Below are 7781 nucleotides of genomic sequence, written 5' to 3'. Positions count from 1 at the left end.
TTGCCTTCACCAACAGAGAATTTCTGACCATACTGTCACCATGATTCTCATAACTCTCTAATCCACAACTGTCTCAAAAGCAAGAATCTAATTTATCTCTCTCTCTGAATCCATGGTTGAGGACATGGACTGTGTAGTTCAAGTGCAAGCACTGAGTTCAAGTTTTAGTTCTGATGCACAGTATCTGGTTGACCTTGAACAAGTTTATTAACCTTCATGGATCTCAGTTTTTACATCTTTATGAAAGAAATAATACCAGTACCTACTTCACAGGGTTGTTGTGAGGGTTAAATAAAAGAATGCAAAGAATTTAAAAGAATTTTAAGAATAAAAGTACTTAATAAAGCACTTTGCACAGAGTAAGCGTTTAATAGTTACTGGCTTGTTTTAAATTGTTAGTACTTTTCATGTGCATGGCTTGCTAATAGTTTGTTGAATAAATAAACGAAAAAATGAAAACTTACCAAAGAAGATAGGTGGTATTTTAACTTTACTACTGCTTCTATCCTGGATATTTGAACTTTAGATAGAAAAGTAGAAAATCTTTCATTCACTAAACAAACCCGATATAGCCAAAAGTCAATGGAGATTTCATCTCCATTGATAATTAGTAAGATAAAAATAAATTAAATACTTATTTTCAAAGGAGAAATTGCACAACAAAATTTCTTACAGATTTGTGAAATTAATAAATAAACACAATGTAATACTTTCTAATTTAAAATTTTTCCCAATTTGGAGCATTTCTTTGCTTAGTTGCTTGAGATATGATTCCACTAGAATTCAAATTACTTTTCTTTTTCTGTTTACTTGGTAAAGTACCTTGACACCCTCAGTCAAAAGGCATTTTATTAGTAATAAGAGCTGTCAGGGAGGAAGAAATTTTCCTCTATCCTTCTAGGTTCCTCTGGCTGGTCTAAGAATCCAATTGACATGAGATAGATTAATAGGAGAAGATCAAACAAAAGTTTACTAACATGTACACATGGGAGAGACCCAGGTAAACTGAATAACTCACCCAAATGACTGAAACCCTCAACTTAAATATCATCTTCAGCTAAAGACAAAAGAAGATGTTAGGATAATGATTTGGGACTTCAAACCTGGGGGAAAGCAATTCACATGGAGATGAAAAGGCAAATGTTTGGTAAACAAATGTTTACTGGACCATACAGAGAAAATGGGACACAGAGAGGAATTTTAACAAACAGATTTTGCTAGGTTCCTCCTTGTCTACCACTTCTAGTTCATACTATAGTTATCTATGGTGATAGCTCCCTTCTGGAACAAGTCATCTAGCTACATACTTTTAGGCAGTTGTGCAGAGGTCACAGTCTTTTGGGCCTTGATTGTTTTCAGCTTTAAATAATTCACATGCCAAAAGAGACAGGTATTGGAGTGGCAAATTTTGCTCCTTGAGCAAAAAAAAAATTGCATAATATTTTACATATTAAAATGATGAGATTAAATCAAAATTAACTGGAGCAAACTAAACTTGAATACAAATAGAAACAAATAAATTAAACAGCATAACAAATGGATTATATAACCACATAGGGAAAAATGAAACTAATCCAAATAACGTCTGTACACAATATTTTGATTATATATCCTCAGACTAAAGAAAATGTGAATAAGTCTTCAACTTAATTTAGTAGATTTGGCTTTGTAGTAGTATAGGTGTAACAATTCTCAAACTATTTTGTGTATATTTTGAGACCGAGCCAATAGTAAATATATTGATATTTTGGGGGATCCAAACTCTTACTCTGAGAGAAGGAAAATACAAATTGAGAATGTGGGAAGGCAAGAAAGAACCTTGTGGTTGGAACTGGAATTTGAAATCTTAGTAGCAATGCATGATATTTTTCAAAGTAATAATTATCTATTTTCTCTCCACTGAAATGGCCCAGGATCAATGAGCATAGTGTCCAGATCTTGATTTCTTTTTCTTTTTTTCCTATTATCTTGGGAGACTGACTTAAGAAAACATTGGTATGATTTATGTCAAAGAATGTTTTGCCTATGTCCTCTTCTAGGAATTTTATGGTGTCATGTCTTATATTTAAGTCTTTAAGCCACTATGAGTTTATTTTTGTGCATGGTGTGAGGGTGTGTTCTAACTTCACTGATTTGCATCAATGAAGCTATCCAACTTTCCCAGCACTACTTGCTGAAGAGACTGTCTTTTTCCCATTTTATATCCTTGCTTCCTTTGTTGAAGATTAATTGACCGTAGGTGTGTGGGTTTGTTTCTGGGCTCTCTATTCTGTCCCATTAATCCATATGTCTGTTTTTGTCCCAATACCACACTGTTTTGATTACTGTCGCTTTGTAGCATTGTCTGAAGTCTGGGAGGGTTATGCCTCCTGTTTTGTTCTTCTTCTTCAGGATTGCTTTGGCAATTCTGGGTCTTTTATGGTTCCATATAAATTTTAGGGTTATTTGTTCTAGTTCTGTGAAAAATGTCATGGGTAATTTGATAGGGATCACTTTAAATCTGTAGATTGTTTTGGGTAGTATGGCCATTTTAATAATGTTAATTCTTCCAATCCAAGAGCATGGGATAGCTTTCCATTTCTTTGAATCATCTTTAATTTACTTTATTAATGTTTTATAGTTCTCAGCATAGAAGACTTTCACCTCCTTGGTCAGGTTTATTCCTAAGTATTTTATATTTTTGGTGCAATTTTAAAAGGTATTGGTTTTTACATTCCCTCTCTGATATTTCATTGTTAGTGTAAAGAAACGCAACCAATTTCTGTATATTAATCTTGTATCCTGCTACCATGCTGAATTCACATATCAGTTCTAATAGCTTTTCTGTGGAGTCTTTAGGATTTTCTATATATAGTATCATCCACATATAATGACAATTTTACCTCTTCCCTTCCAATTTGGATACATTTTATTTATTTTTCTTGTCTGATTGCTGTGGCTAGGACTTCCAATACTATGTTGAAAAGAAGTGGTGCAAGTGGGCATCCTTGTCTTGTTCCAGATTTTAGCAGGAAGGCTTTCAGCTTTTCACCATTGAGTGTTATGTTGGCTGTGGGTTTGTCAAAAATAAGTTTTATTATGTTGAGATAGGATCCCTCTATACCCACTTTGGTAAGAGTTTTTATCATGAATGTATGTTGAATTTTGTTAAATGCTTTTTCTGCATCTATTGAGATGATCATGTGGTTTTTGTCTTTTCTTTTGTTAATGTAATGTATCACATCGATTGATTTGTGTTTGTTGAACCATACTTGTGAACTTGGGCTGAATCCCACTTGGTCATGGTGTATGATCTTTTTTTACGTATTGTTGGATTCGGTTTGTTAATATTTTGTTGAGAATTTTTGCATCTATATTCATCAAAGATATTGGCTTCTAATTTTCTTTTTTGGTGGTATCTTTGTCTGGTTTTGGTATCAGGGTGATGGTGGCTTCATAGAATATCTTTGGGGGTGTTCCCTCCTCTTCAATATTTTGGAAGAGTTTGAGAAGAATTGGTAAAAATTCTTCTTTGTATGTTTGGTAGAATTCACCTGTGAAGCCATCTGGTCCTAGACTTTTGTTTGTAAGGAGATTTTTTTAGATTTAGATCTTGACTTCTAAATACCCTTCTCCATTAAAAGGAACCAGGGACCCTGGTTCCAGAATCTGATGGTTAATTTCAGGGCTGGGGCAGAGAAAGTAATAGTGAAGTAATGTAGAGCTCTCCCTCTAGAATCAGACCACTTTTTCTTCTTTCAACACTTGGATGATTAAAGTAGCTTTCTGACTTGTTTCCCTGCTTCCACTCTTGCTCCATACATTCTATTTTCAACAGGTGGAAATAGTATCATATTAAAATGCAAGTCCAGTCATGTCCATCCAAAGTCCCCCAGTGTCTTTCCACTTCTATCAGAGCAAAAGCCAAAGTCTTTGAGGACTTCAAAATTCATACAGAATCAGGTCCCCCATTCTCTCTCCCTTTTACTTCCAGCCATATTGAACACCCTGTTGCTTCTCAAATACACCAACAGCACTCTTAACTTAGGGTCCTTGTATATGTTGCTCCCATTAACTCAGCATGCTCTTCCTCCAGCTATCCACATGGCTCCCTTATCACCATCATTTCTTTACTCAACTATCATTTTCTTGATGAGGTCCTTTTTGGTCACTCTACCCCAAATCACTAACCCTTAACTCACACCTTCCTATTTTCCATTTTTTTCTTTTCCTCAGGTATCACTTTCTATTTTATTAATCTTTATTTTCTGTCTATCCCACTGGAATGCATATTCTACATATCTGTTTTGTTCACTGCTGTGCTCCCAGAGCTTAGAATCATGCTAGGTACATTATAGATACTCAAATATTTATTTGCTCAATTAAGTAAGCAACAGAGTAACCAAACACACCAAAAAAGTCAAAAGAATAAATGGTATATATAGCATAGTATATAAGTATAGTATATTATATAATAAGCATCATGTAATGCCATATGTATAAATGGTATTGAAACAAAATGTGTTTGAGTTTGCTTAAATGAGATACTATATAGATGGCATGATAATGGAAAGTTAAAAATTGAACTGGAGCTTAACAAAAGAAACTGGTGGGGAAAAAAAAGAGTATTGATGGAAAGAAAACACTCAATTGAGGAGTCACTATATCTTGAAAAAATTAAATTATTTTGAAAGCATGCCCTTTCAGAACATGGATTTCAAAATAGAATGAAAATTATCAATACCACTGTCACACTTGAATCTTCCAAACTACATTTAATACATCTCATAGAAAAGAGAGAGAGAGAGAGAGAACAGGAAATAGTCACTCAGGCTAAAGACATTGAGCAGTCATTGCGCTATTGTAATCTGACCCAGAAAATCAATTCAAATCAGAGATCCATAATTCCACAAGTTCTCTAGACTTGTTTATGAATTATCTCAAACCAAAAGGCATTTTCTGATATTATGTCACACTTTCTTTCTCTTCATAAGTCTGATCAGCTCATTCTTATTTAAAATGCAGAACTTGGGTGAAAAATTAGGAAGCATGTCACTACCTCTTCTGCACTTTTGTAGAATTTCAAATACTAATCTGGGAGACCCTTAGTAAACTATCCTTTGAAGGATCTGAGAATACCTTACCATTCACTATGCAATTAATAATTTTTTCCTCTTTCAAGAAAAAAATGAACTTAATAAAATGTGACTGTTATATACTATTTTTAAGAAAAGTACATCAACTTATGTATGTCCACAAAATAAATTTCACATATTGCAGATAATATTTGCAAAATTCTGAGAGAAACTCCCTTTGCTCAGAAAGTGCCCTGTTTGTTATTTAATAAACAAAGAAAGAACTCCTGGCTAAAGTTCATTCAAATGCTGTTATGAAGATGTGACCAGTTATCATTATGGTCTATTATTTATGTCCCAGAAGAGATAAAATAGGAACACCTTCACCCTTGTTCAGAAGTCATCCAATCATGAAACAGAGCTTAGCTGAGGTTGTGAACAACCACTTCTGTATCACCTCTCTACCATCAAGTGAACTCTGTCAGTGAAGAATCTGGAACTGCTCAGACACATTTAGAAAATCTTCCCTCTGGCAGGTTCTGAAAATCGATGGCTGATATCTGAAGTTGCTTAACATTGTCTTAGATAGAGAATGAGTATACGGCACATTAACCTTTCGTTTGGCTTCTTTCTTTTGGTAAACTGAAACAACCAATTTTTGCTTTTGTTTTTATAAAGAATCAGAGTGAAATCTTCTCCAGAGACAGAAATCACCCCTAATTTGGCAAGTTCTAAAACAATGCAAAATTGCATCATCATTATCAATCACTTTATGTTGCATCGTAATTATTTGGGTGCTCAACTGTTTGTCCACCAGCCTGTGACCAACTCAAAAAGAAGAATTTTATCCTAATGGGTTTCCATGCTGTGTGTGATATAATACTTAGTACACGGATGATATGCAATGAATATTCTGAAAAGAATACAAAGCATGAAGCTCATCGAATCTGTGAATGATACAAAGCTTGGGAAATGGACAGCTCATGCATTGAGTTACAAAATCATTAGTTCAAATTGTCTCTAAAATCAAACTGAAATCTAGTAAATAACATTTTCAAATCTTCCATTCAGACTTTTTAATAAAGTACCCAAATATAGGTCAAAAGAAAATGGGCTAAACTGCAATTCATAAAGAAAACTCTCATGAATTTTAGCTTACAACAAACTCTAAATAAGCCAATGTGAAACGACCCCTTAGGGAGCTAATGCAGGACTGAGGTGTACCCCCGATACCACCGCCTCCTCACCTCCAGAACCTGCACATCAGGCCATGAGAAGAGTGATGTTCTTCCCCTATTTTAACAGGGAAAGAACATTTTTAGCTCTATAGAGAAAGAGACTTGCTATTGAAAAGATCTAGCTATGACATAGAAGTGAAGGGCAAAGAATACACAGAGGAACTGCAAAAACTCCCAGAGGGAAGCAAAAAATGAGATGAAGATCAGCTCCAACAAATTAGAAGTAATAACAGGACTCTCTGATCAGAAAATAACTGCCTTCCTGATGGAGCTAGAATGTCTCTGAAAAGCAACATTCTGAAATCTTCCAAGGGGGTCTCAGCATTAGAGAATGTCCTTGTGAAGACTAAAAGAATCAAAGAAGGATTACAAAAATTTATTAGAGAGCTAGATGAGCAAATGATGCCATGGAACAAGAACAAAGAGCCTCTGACAAATCTCTGGAAGAGGTTGAGCTGTACTTGAATTAAACCATTAAAAGAAACACTTTCCTTGAAAGAAAACTTGCTGTGGAGGAGAATCTCCTGGAATATGTTCAGCAGATGAAAGATGAAGCTAAAGATGTGTGGCAGAAATGGCAGAACAGTAGAAGCAAGAGAAACCCAGAACTCCACGCCCAGCTCAGTGGAAGTTAAGAGGTTGAACATAGCCATCCAAGTCCAAAACAATGGCTCCATGGAGATCACCAAGGAGGACCTGGCTCTGATCTAAACATATCGAGGAATTCTAGTGTGATCTGGTGCCTCATCCAAGCCCTCCCACCTCCCAATGCCTGTGGCATCAATGTCTTCATCTATCTCAAAGTGAATTTACTATTGTAAATAGGGCATCCTGACAGACCTTTATGTCTGATTACTCTCCATACTGGGCAAGAATCCTGGCATTATGATAGGAAAGCAGTGACCAATAGCCTGGCAGTATCTGTGTACTTTTGAGCCATGAAACTTTGGGTAAAGCTTGGAATTTGGGATGCTGCCTGCAAGAATCTCCCTACCATTACTGCCATTGCCATGGAGTGTAGTCAAGATGTTGCTTTAAGAAAACCAGAAAGCCCTTGATTGGTCTGCCCATTCAATTGGTCCATGCATATCCTTATATCACTTAGCTCTCAATCAGCTGTAGTTGCAAACTGTCATCCATGTCTACCAGAACAAAACCTCCAATGCTTTATGATACATTAAAGATTAACATTTTAGGGCTTCCCTGGTGGTGCAGTGGTTGAGAGTCTGCCTGCCAATGCAGGGGACACGGGTTCAAGCCCTGGTCTAGGAAGATCCCACATGCCGCGGAGCGACTAGGCCCGTGAGCCACAACTACTGAGCCTGCGCGTCTAGAACCTGTGCTCCACAACAAGAGAGGCCACGACAGTGAGAGGCCCGCGCACCGTGATGAAGAGTGGCCCCCGCTTGCCGCAACTAGAGAAAGCCCTCGCACAGAAACGAAGACCCAACACAGCCATAAATAAATAAATAAATAAAATTTTTTAAAA

The 7781-nt window shown here is 36.1% G+C and overlaps 1 long non-coding RNA gene across 1 annotated transcript in view; it reads right to left on the bottom strand.

The window, feature by feature from the left end:
* Positions 1-1442: 1442 nt before the first annotated feature.
* Positions 1443-7781, bottom strand: part of LOC309656522 — a 28176-nt gene continuing 21837 nt past the window's right edge. The window contains exon 3 of the long non-coding RNA XR_014261421.1: positions 1443-7490. This is a non-coding gene — a long non-coding RNA (uncharacterized lncRNA). The remainder of the gene's footprint in view (positions 7491-7781) is intronic.

Source organism: Balaenoptera physalus, assembly GCF_965194825.1.
Source record: "Balaenoptera physalus genome assembly, chromosome: 1".
Taxonomy (NCBI): Eukaryota; Metazoa; Chordata; class Mammalia; order Artiodactyla; family Balaenopteridae; genus Balaenoptera; species Balaenoptera physalus.
This window is presented reverse-complemented; position numbering and strand designations above follow the sequence as displayed.